The 11600-nt window shown below is 38.4% G+C and overlaps 1 long non-coding RNA gene across 1 annotated transcript; it reads right to left on the bottom strand.

Annotated features, from left to right (window-relative positions):
* Positions 1-392: 392 nt before the first annotated feature.
* LOC137479483 (uncharacterized) lies at positions 393-6955 on the bottom strand. The gene is made up of 3 exons (XR_011002282.1): positions 6623-6955; positions 5432-5544; positions 393-2024 (listed from the first exon to the last, which is right to left on the bottom strand). It is a non-coding gene; the product is annotated as an uncharacterized lncRNA (long non-coding RNA).
* Between the last annotated feature and the right edge of the window lie 4645 nt (positions 6956-11600).

Here is an 11600-nt window from a genome sequence, read left to right as displayed (position 1 = left end):
TCAAAGCACTTCACTTTTTTCTTTATCTTTTGAGGCAGTTGGTGAATGTAAAGCAAAAAGAGAGAAGGCAGAATACAGAGCAGTAAAGTTAATGATAGAAAAGTTTGAGAGGCTTACTAAGGTGAGTATGGAAAGAATTTTTTCGACACAGTAAGACATCAAAAAATTTAGAAATACCATTTTTTTCCATTTTTTCATATGTGTGAATGATAAGGAGGAAATACAAATCTCATGTCTAACCTGCTGAAAGCTCAAAGTATGCAAAGGACCAGCAGTAGAAATTATGTCCAATAAAAAAGATGAAAGAGATGTGGTAAAAGAAAATACTAAACTCAAAAAAATTATATACATTTATGTTTAGAAAAGAAAAAAAAAAACAGAAACAAAAAGACTGTGATTAGGAAAAATTCTTAATTGCTAAAACTGAGTAAATTATGAAGGGTTAAATATTTTTATTGATGTTTTCTGATATAAGCTGAGTAGTTCAAAAGGAGCAAGAATATTTTAGGAACAAGAACTTTTCACAATATTTCTTTTTGTGAAAAGCAAGTTTGTTAGTTTTTGTTGAGTTTTTTTTTGCTTTCTGATCTAGTATTTCTTAGTCCTTTTACTTTTGTAGATTCAGAACAAATGCTTGCCATTTCTCTGTCTTGAACGTCTACATAGCTACATTGTAATAGATTTTTATGATATATAGGGTTAATGAATGCTGTGTAATGAATGTTGGTATAGAATTTTGAGAGGATACATTTGAGAGGATATTGACTTTCAATTTGAGATGGAAAGTCATTCTGTAATTAGATGAGGACTATACTTATTTTTGAATGGAAACCTACTGCTAGGTAGCATTTTCTAAACAAATTAATGCATGGCAAGCTACTGAGGTCCTGTTATCAGGACAATGTTTACCAAGAGCTCCCTGGAAACTTTCCTGATTACTGGTATTCAGGAGGAGGTTTGCAGCACTGGTCTGTGGACTTTGCTGTGGACTTGGTGGATGAAGCAAATGGACACTGCTTAACTATGATTTTTAAATGTTTTTAAAGTATGTTCACATGAAGTTAACAAAAATGAAGGCAGTGCTATTTATATATTAGACAAACCAGATCTTAAACCCCATTTCATATAGAAATTTTTTCAGCTTTCCATAATGCCCATAGGCCCACTGCTTCTGCAATATATATTTGTCTGTATTGATAGTTTTATTATCAAGAGGGACTGTTTGATTCAGGTGTCACAAGGAGGGTAAGATTTTAATTTGGGTGGATTTTTCATAATGAAAGGTTGCATATTATAAGAAGTTATTGCATAGCTAAAGCATTATATGTAGACATAAATCACTGTGTTATATCAGTGTTTACTGTGAGGCTGGTGAGGCAGGGGAACAGGAGGCCCAGAAAACTTGTGGATGCCCCATCCCTGGAAGGCCAGGCTGGATGGAGCTCTGAGCAGCTTGATCTAGTGGAAGGTGTCCACACCCATGCCAGGGGGTTGGAACTAAATGGTCTTTAAGGTCTCTTCCAACCCTAACCATCCAATAAATCTATGATTCCTTGATTGTGTGATATGTATAGGTGCAGTGGGTAAAACCTGACTGCACACATTTGAATAGAAAAGTAACACTGCATCCATGACTTAAGTAACAGCTTAGGATAGGGACAGTTATGACTGCCAACATTCAACCATAATTTTATTATATCAAGGAAAATTCTGGGGAAATTTATACAGCTTTTAAGAACAAAGATTTCAGTAAGCCTTTGTTAAAGTTAACCCAAGGTAACTGTGAGCTGTGTGAGTTTCTGTCCTGCAGTGACAGATCGTGTCACACAACCCTGTGTGAGTGAGAGCAGTCTCCCAGGGTTGCTGCAGCCTTGTCTGGGTAAGGCAGCTGGCAGAAGGGCAGCGATGGCCTCCCATCACAACGTCCTGCACAGTTCAGATTGGAATGATACAGGTGCTACTCGGGTCAGCTGCAGCCTCTGTGGCTCTTTACTGTGTCTGTGAAAGAAATTGTAAGTGCTCATCTGCAAGAAATGGAGAAACAGCAAATATATACTACCTGTATACTAGATTGAAAAACTGTAATAATTTTAGGCTGAAATTAAAAAATTAATTTTCATTTTAGTTAACATGCATATTTAGATTATTACTAAATGCTGCATCTGTAACATAAAAAATACAACCCAGCTGAATAGTACAAAGTGTCCAGTTCTTTGAGGGTCATCCTTGTGGTTGCTTGGTTGTTGTGTGCAAGTTTGTTTTGCACTATTATTTGATTAAGGCAGGTCTTACAGTGATCTGGCTGCCTTCTCAGCACTGAAGAGTTTATACACCTTGCAACTGCCTCTAATGTATTCCAGTATTTGTGTGTTTGTTACTATGACATCTGGTTTTTTGCCAGACATTTTGGGTGGCATTGCTGTACACTTCATTCTCAAAGTGCTGAGTGATATGGTCATGAAAAATGCCTCCTCTCTGCCCGTTTAAAAAATCCCAGTCATATCAGAGTTGTTAAAATTTATGCTAAGTCTATTCAGTGAAACATAAATAATCATCACTTGGAGAACTTGCTGTGCAAGGCACGATCCTGCAATATGCTAGACTCTTCTGAGATATTCTCAGCACCCTCAATTTTAGTGGGTTGCCTGATGCTCAGCACCTCGTCAGATCTGGCCTCTTGAGAAGGAGCATGAAAAGACCCAAAACAAACTGGAAAATATTCAGCTGTTTGTTGTACAATTATTTTTTTTATCTCAAAAGTAGCAATTCAAACAAAGGATTAATTTAGAAAGAAAAAAAATAATTAAAATCGAAGGAGGAGAAACTAGAATGTGTGAAAAAGAATGTTAACAGTATTTGAAGAGGCAAAGAAATTAAAGAGATAGAAAACCTAATTTTTCTTTAAATAACATTGGGAAGGTTGTAGATGTTGTTTAGTATTGTCCTTGAATATTTTGCAAGTGGCACAACCACTTCATGAGATGCCAATTGCTGAAATACAGAGTTGTGATTTAAAGTGACAGTGTCACCTTAGTTTTAGTCCAAGTGATGGATTTTGCTATGAAATGGGTTTGAAATGGGTATACCAAACCTAACATGGAAAGATGTGTTTGCATTTAAGTTAATTTCAGTTAAAATTAGTTTTGTTAGACGTATCACTCCCATAACTTGTTATGAAAATTTTATCTCTTTTAATGTGAACTCAAGTGGGCCTTACAAGACACCAAGTCCTCAGGAAGAGAGCTGATGCATCCAGATAGCCAGACAGGCAGGAAAAACCCCAAACTGTACAGAGTAGCTCTGGATATTTCTTTTCTTTTTAACTGTATGGATAAAAGAAAATTGACAAAAAGCCTTTTAAAAATACAGGAAGCATATTCTTAATTGCTTGCACCTGGTTTATGTGAAAAACTAATATAGAATCCTGTAATATTGACTGATATCACTTTTCATTTTTTATTATGATAAACTATAAAACTGGCAAGATGGTAGAATAGGAAGCTTTTAAATTGCAGATTGCATAGTAAATCAACTTAATTTATGTCCTATGTTTATTGGTAAATTCTCTGGATTCATTAAAGCCCTGGAACTGCATTCATATAACAGAATATGGCCTTTTTTCCTGGATTTTGAGTCCATTTTCAAGCTGCACATACCTCTTTGGATGTGGTAAAGTAGTAGCCTCATTTAACAGGGAGAGTTCATAAAGCTTTTAAAATGTTTTAAATCATTAAAAGGGATGCTGTTGATTTGAATTTTTTTCAAAATGACTAATTAAAGATTTTTTTTTTTTATATGGAAGGGTTTTTTTTTTTTTAATTCCTGGAAAATATCTAGAATTATTTATTTTTCTCTGTGAATGTTTGGAAGCATCATTCAGAAGACCAGATAATGTTAACATCATAGCCATCATTATTAATCATGAAGACTTTCATATTTCCCCCTCGCATCCTTTCCTCTTACAGGAACTCAGCCCAGTGCATTCAGCCAGCCTGACTCCTGTGAATCATTTCATTGTTTTAAACTTGGAAATCTGACTTTGCTACAGCGTTGTTCTGTGCACTGTGGTTATTTTCATTCTTTGCTGCCAGTTGTTTGAGGAGGATTTGTAGGCCTGAGCTTTCCAGCACCTCTCTCCAGCAGACCCCTGCCTGCAGAGCCCACCCTGCCAACCAGCCTTTCGGCCACGGGGCTGGGACAGACGAGCTCTGCCAGATGTCGTGGCCATGATTTCAGATATTCATGCTCACAGCTGTCCATCTTACAGTTCTGCTGGAAATTCCTGTCAGCCTGCAGGGAGGAGAGAGAGGAGCATGTGTCCGTACGTGAGCCACCCACATTCACACTGCCTGCTAATTCAAACTGCCAGTGCAAAGCCTTTGCCCTGGCCTGGGACTGGAGAAGGGATTGCAGTCTTCCAGCTCAGGGCAGGGAGCAAGGCTGGAAAGTGGGATCATCCAAAAGTGTGGCAGCTTAGTGCTTCAGTGTATGTGAGCAAGAGCACAGACTACCTGCACTAAGTAAACAAGAAAGAATGGAGCAAAACCAGGTCAACTACACTGCATGATGAGTTTTTAGATGAGAAAGCAGCATTTGAGTTCCCAGTGTCTTTTTAATGGCTTGGTGAAATATAGTTTGTTTTCGCAGTAATGTTGCTAAATTGTGAATACTTTATCCAAGCTATTAAAGTAAATTTTTACTCTTACACATTAGGCATAGAATATTTAAATATAAGTGAAAGAGGGAGCACTAGATATGATAATATCTGACAATATGTTTCAAATTACAAGCAAAGCATGTGCATATATATATGAATACAGCTGTGGTTTCTCTTTCAGCATTAGGTAATGTTCTTTTAATGAAAGAAAGGAGTGAAAGCTCCTGCTATTCTCTTCAAAGGAAGGGCATTTATATATTTTATATAGCACTCTTTATACTGCTGTGTTATGGTATGTAATATATTGGAACTTCTCAGCCTGTGATAGACCCCCAAAGGGTAGACATGTAGGTCTAAGAGATGAAAAAAAAATCAAAGACATGATCTTTTGACAGAATTATATAACCTTCTCACACTGCCTCTGAACCTCATTGAATCCTCAAGGTGACAGAAAGTTGGCAGGCAAAGCAGAAGCAGCTGCTGCTGATGGCATGGCTGAGATCTGTGAATCCATTCAGTGTGATCAATGGCTGAATGCTCAACAGCCCGAGCCATTGATCACCACCCTGACCCCAGCTCCTGCTAAGTCCAGCAGGTTGCTGGGGAGGCTTTAAGAAGTAGGGAGTGGAAAATGGAAAGCAGGACATAAACAGCAGAGGGAGGAGAAGGACAGAGGCACGAGCCCTCCTCATAAAAGCTATTCAGGACATTGTAAAACTCAATCCTATGTGCACAGTACTTGATCACATGGAAGTTTTACTTTAAGGTGCATACCTGAATAAATGCTGAGAAATTCTGTTCTCTACATAGTCTGGGAAGCCTACCTTCCATGGAATTTCAATAAATGCCACAGGTCTAGTTTCTCTATGCACCTTTGGCTGTCTCACCTATATATGCACATGAACATGAACCTTAGTTTTTACACCCTTTTCTTTAAAATGTTCTTTAAAATATTGCATGTAATAAATAAAATACCAACACGCAGTATATGCCAAATTTTGCCAAAGAAAGCAACACTACAGAAGGGGTACAAGTGAGTTTTACTAAATGCATTTTACTCATACTCAAAAATACTTTTAACAATTGAATCGTTTCACAAAAGGAACTATTTCAGTGCAGTTGCATCATGAAAAATTACTTTGTTACAATGGCAGAATAGATTTCCACATGCTTTAAGTCTCAAAGAATTTATCTAATTTTCTCAGTTCACTAATAAAAATATATTTTACAGCTTTTAACTGCAGAAGTTCAAAAACTCAAATAGTCTGCAAAAGACCAGGCTGGGTTCCTTCTCTCATGCATCTTGCTATTACTAAAGATGCTCCCAGTTAAACATTAGCAATTCTTCTGCTATCATTCATTGGGATAATGCGGTTTTATTATAGTAAAGAATTTAAATGCACTACGATTGCATAGATTTCATTGTTGATACAGTAAGTAATGCCAAAAGATAATTCAGTTCACTCCATCATAAATTGGAATAAAACCGCTTTTTCCACTAAAGTAATCATACATGAATGTGGGTATACACAAGGGACCTGATCCAGAAGTAAAAGTCTCTCCCAATAACTAGAAATCTGGATTTAGTCCAAAGAGCAGATCTGTTGAGCAAAACTGGTACATTTTACATCCGTGCTTTTAAGCATGGAAGTGCCCTATAAAGGCACTTTAATAGTCTTTGAGGCTATTTTTTAATTAAAGGTTAGACTTGTTTCACAGAGCTCTATTCTGAAGGAAAAATATTTTCATATATACAAATTGTTTCATTTCATATAGAAAAAACTATATGAGTCTCAGCTACTTGCATTTAATATTCATGAAGTGGTGAAAGTGCTGACCAAGCCACCTTCTGTCCAGCCACCAGTCATGGCTAACCCAAGAGGTCCCAGCTGACAAGAACTTAGCAAAACTGACACAAATGGCTGGAAAGGAGAATCCAGGGAGCTACAGGTCTGTCAGTCTGACCTCGATGCTGGGGAAGGTCATGGAGCGGATCATGTTTAGCACCATCAGACAGCAGGTGCAGGGCAATCAGAGGATCATGCCCAGCCAACATGGGTTTATGAAAGGCAGGTCCTGCTTGACCAACCTGATCTCCTTCTATGACAGGGTAACCTGCTTAGTGGAGAGAAAGGCCATGAATGTTTTCTGCCTAGACTTTAGTAAATCCTTTGACAGCTTCCCACAATGTTTTCCTGAATAAACTGCCTTCCCATGGTGTGGATGGATGCGCTCTCCCACTGGATTAAAAACTAGTTGGATGGCTGGGCATAGAGAGTGGTGGTGAACAGAGTTACACCCATTTGGTGGCTGGTCACTAGAGGCATTCCCCAGGGCTCAGTGCTGGGGACAGTTCTGTTTAATATCTTTACTGATGATCTGAACTAGAGGACTGAGGGCACCTCAGGAGGTTTGCAGACACCACCAAATTGTGTGGGAGCTTCAAACTGCTGGAGGGCAGGAAGGCTCTGCAGAGGGATCTGGATGGGCTGCATCAATGGGCTGAGGCCAACGGTGTGAGCTGCAACAAGGCTGAGTGCTGGGTTCTGCGTTTGGGTCACAACAACCCCATGCAGCACAACAGCCTTGGGACAGAGTCTGGAAAGCTGCCCACTGGAGAAGGACCTGGGGATGCTGGTTGAGAGCAGCTGAACATAAATGTGACCCAGCTGTGCCCAGGTGGCCAAGAAGGCCAATGGCCTCTCCTGGCCTGTATCAGGAATAGTGTAGCAGCAGGACCAGGGCAGTGATTGCCTCCCTGTGCTCAGCACTGATAGGGACACCCCGAATGCTGTGTCCAGTTCTGGGGCCCTCAGTTCAGGAAAGACATTGAGAGGCTGCAGCTAGTCCAGAGAAGGGCAATGGAGCTAGAACCGAAGTCTTATGAGAAGTGGCTGAGGGAGATGGGGGAGTTTACCTGGAGAAAAGGAGTCTTGGGGTTGACCTGACCATGCTACAACTACCTGAATCGTGGTTGTACATGTGTGTGGGTCAGTGTCTTCTGACAAGTACCAAACAATAGGACAAGAGGAAATGGCCTCAAATTGCACCAGGGGAGGTTTAGGGTGGATATATCTCTTCACTGAATGGGTGGTCAGGCACTGAAATAGGCTTCCCAGAGAAGTGGCTGAGTCACCATCCCTGGAGGTAGTTAAAAAAGGACGTAGATGTGGTACTCAGAAACATGGTTTAGTGGTGGACTTGGCAGCATGAGGCGAATGGTTTGACTCAATGATCTTGAGGGTCTTTTCCAGTGTAAACACTGTATGATTCTATAATATCAATTAGATTATAAGACTTCACTTGGAGTCAAAAAGTTCAAAGCAGAAAAGAAGATTAATTTATATTTTCACCAGGAGAAAGCCACATCCTATTTGTTGTGTTATTCTTATGCATGTGTTAGTACTTTTTTTTTTTTCATTTTCACATATTTCCTTTCATTATATAGCAGTTGGACTATAAATATAGCTGTTATTAAGATACAGTTTCCAAGTACAAGGAATCAGAGGAAGACATGCTTTCTTTTGTCCTGGTAGAAATTGGGAGCACTTCCAGTAGTACCATTGGGATTACAGTATTGTAAAAATGAGACAGAATTACATTCCTAATCTTCCTTCCTACCATGGCTTAATATCCTAGTCTCCATGTTCAAATGCTCTTTCATTTTTGAGCACTTCTAAGTCAACAGAGATGCATTGTCATGGTGATAACTGTTGGATAACACTGTCATTAAAATAACTGAATTAACTGGTTGGAGTACAGTTCCTTATTTCATTATGTGACTGTGATATTGAGTCATGTCGTTTCTGCTTCTCAGTGCATAACACGTAATAATTTACACAGCAAATTCTTTCACACTGTGAGATACATTGTTTTAAAGTCTGAATTAAGGGAAGTAGTAAACCTAACAAATTTACTCACAAAGATAAAGAATTATTCAGTTTGATCACCTTCACCTCTGATGAGTGCATCCATTTGCACCTGCATAAAATGTGATTTTTAAATCCAAATTTAGTATGCATTTAACACATGCTACTACCACTATAGTTGTTTATGATTCTGCTTTTGATCTCAGTGTGGAGACCTTTGGCCATGTCAGTTTTGCACATCTCAGATATCCTTTATAGGGTCTCATTGCATCTGCCAGTCCAAACAAACCCTTCTTTTGTACTTAGCTTTAGAAGTACTCTATCAGGACAGATTTTTTTCCGAAAGTTATCAAAGCTGATCTCACATATTCCACTGATTCGAGATGTTATGAGATGTGCTTGTCAGCAAACCTACCTGCTATCACATTTCTCACCTGGGTAGATATCTCTCTTACTCTTTCTGGGCTCTTCTGTTATGTATTTCCTCCATCCCTCTGCATTCAGACCTGTAGCCTAATGAGTTTTACAGAAATTCTCTTAATTTTTTATCTTACTGGCAGAAAAAATATTAATGTCATTTTGCTTGAAATTCATAGCACCTATGTGGTTTTATTTATTTTTTTTTAATTGCATTTCCTGCAGTAGAAATGGGAGCACAGTCACTTGGCTCAGAGGAATTCCAAGACACCCACAGCTGGATAAATTCCTGCTGTTCACTTCTCTCTTGCCTGTAGGCATTTTTTAACAGTTCATGTGCACTTTTACCTCTTGTTTAATTTTAATTTGTCTTACAACATAATAATACCTTTAGGGAGTATTAGTGCTACAGTAAAAGCATACATAAATTCTGTCTATATATGTACATATTGTGTGTGTGCATAACATACACAAAAACTGGGCAGTGCCTCCCCTGTAGTAGTTTCACTCTCTAGCTTGGTTAAACTTTAAAAAATAATATGGTCACTTGCATAAACATTGATTAGGCTTTACAGAAAGGGTATATAAACTTCAGTAGAGTTGAAATGAAGTGAGTAGAGAAGTGAGCATAAAATGCTGCAAGCAATATACCATGCAAGGAGTCTTTAGTCTTTACCCCAAGAAGAGGAAGGAGAATTTGTTGAGCACCTGGAAGTGGGAATTAAAAAATAAAAGTCTTCAGAGTTTTACTCAGCTCTTGAATTTTCCTGTCATCCTACCCTGTCTCTCTGTCACACATATTTCTCCCTCTTTGGCACCCATATGAGAAATGGACCTGCAGCAGCTACAGGTGCCACACTCCACGTCCTCCTCTTGAAGACAAGATTTTCAGGCTGCAAAGAGCCAGGGTCGAGAAAAGCAGGCACTTCTCATAAGAAAATGTTTGGTTTGGTTGACCAGAAAGATACTCTGTGATGAATACCTGGATCACAGCAGCTCTTGGAGAAGTAGGAGGGACAACTGCTGGGCAGTGGGAGGATGCCAGGAGCTGTGCTTGTGTTGGAGGGAAACAGGAGAGTTTTTAAGTTATAAAGAATGTAGTTTATTATACTCAGAATGAGGGAAGGGGTGGGGTTAGGTTAAAAGAGTCTGAAGAAAAATCTACTTAGAGAAGGAATCAAAGGTGGGAAGGAAACAAACTACTACTGAAAAGTACAGGCAACCCATAGCAAAAATTTGTAAACTGCTGATAAGAAACCTAGTGAGAACTGTGTCCTCTACAGAACTGTGTGATGTGCTTTAGTTTAGAGATTACATTGTATTGAACTCTACTGTACCCTGTGGAAATCTCATCCTCACCCAAAACTTATTTGAAAATATTTTACTTTTGATTATTTCACATAAATGCAAACAGGGGCTTAATAAAGTTTAAAGTACTTTAGCAAGTCTGCTTTTTGTATAGGTAACTTTTTCCTAATATTTGTTGGGTACATCTTTCATACAATCTTAGAAAACAGTCATAAAGAAAGGCAAATATGTTCCAAAACTGGAATTCTTGCACATTTACAGCAAAATCACACAAGGTCCAAGAAATGTCTTTTAATGACATGACACTGTTCTGTGAGGGTTTTTGCAATATCTTTGTCCTAGTTCCAGCTAGAACAGGGTTAATTTTTTGCAGTAGCCAGGAGAGGCATGGCCAGGACAAGGAGGTTATTCCATACGCCTCCCCCCCCCACCTCCCATCATTGACAGGGCGTTTTGGGAAAGGAATCTCTTTTCCAGAAGGATGGGAAGGGCTTGCAGGGTGGTGTGGCTGCAGGTCAGGTCACAAGCTCCTCAGTGAGCATATTTGCACGTGAATCACTCTCTTTTTTGTACACTTTTGTTATTAATATTACTGCTACTGTTCATTTTCTTATCTCATTGCCATTTCCAGTAAATTGTTCTTAATACCTGATCTTTGCCTTTTGTGTCTCCATTTGGAGAGGAGAGGGGAAGGCTCAGGTGGATTTAGTGGGAGTACCAAACTGGAGAGCGCAATTTCTAAACCATGACAATTTTTTACATTTTTTCTTGTTTATAAAGTATTCAAACAAGGAATTTATTGTTTGGCCTAGATTTCCAATTGTGTGACATAGATAATTTCAGCAAAAAAAATTGTTATTATTGTAAAGACCATGTAACAGGTTCTCAGCTGGTGGAAATCAGCATAGCTCTTCCGAAGTTATATGAATCAACAATCAAGTAGAAGAAGTTATAATACAAGCATATTCATAGATATCAAAATTTTTAGGTTTAAAGTTTTGGGTTTTTTAAAAAAAATATTTTCCAATACAATTTCAAAAATTGAACTTCAAAAGATCTTTGCATCCCCTATGGCACAGGGTTGTTTGTTACATTTTATGTATAGTTATATATAAAGCTCATATTAGATATCCAAATTTGCAAGGAGATACTTATTTTAAACTACTGAGAGCAGTCCGGTAAACTAAAATAGTTTTTATGTATGAGGTTAGACCTATTCGTTTCAAAGACTATATATGTACATCTCTAGAAGTACTGCTGTGAAAAAGCATTGTAGATTCTGTAACTTTTAGTTTTTTCATCCGACTACTGAAAAAATAACAACTTCACTGGCTGATTGTGAGACAGTA

Source organism: Anomalospiza imberbis, chromosome 9 (assembly GCF_031753505.1).
Source record: "Anomalospiza imberbis isolate Cuckoo-Finch-1a 21T00152 chromosome 9, ASM3175350v1, whole genome shotgun sequence".
Lineage (NCBI taxonomy): Eukaryota > Metazoa > Chordata > Aves > Passeriformes > Viduidae > Anomalospiza > Anomalospiza imberbis.
Note: the sequence above shows the minus strand (reverse complement) of the source record. Positions and strands in the feature narration are given on the sequence as shown.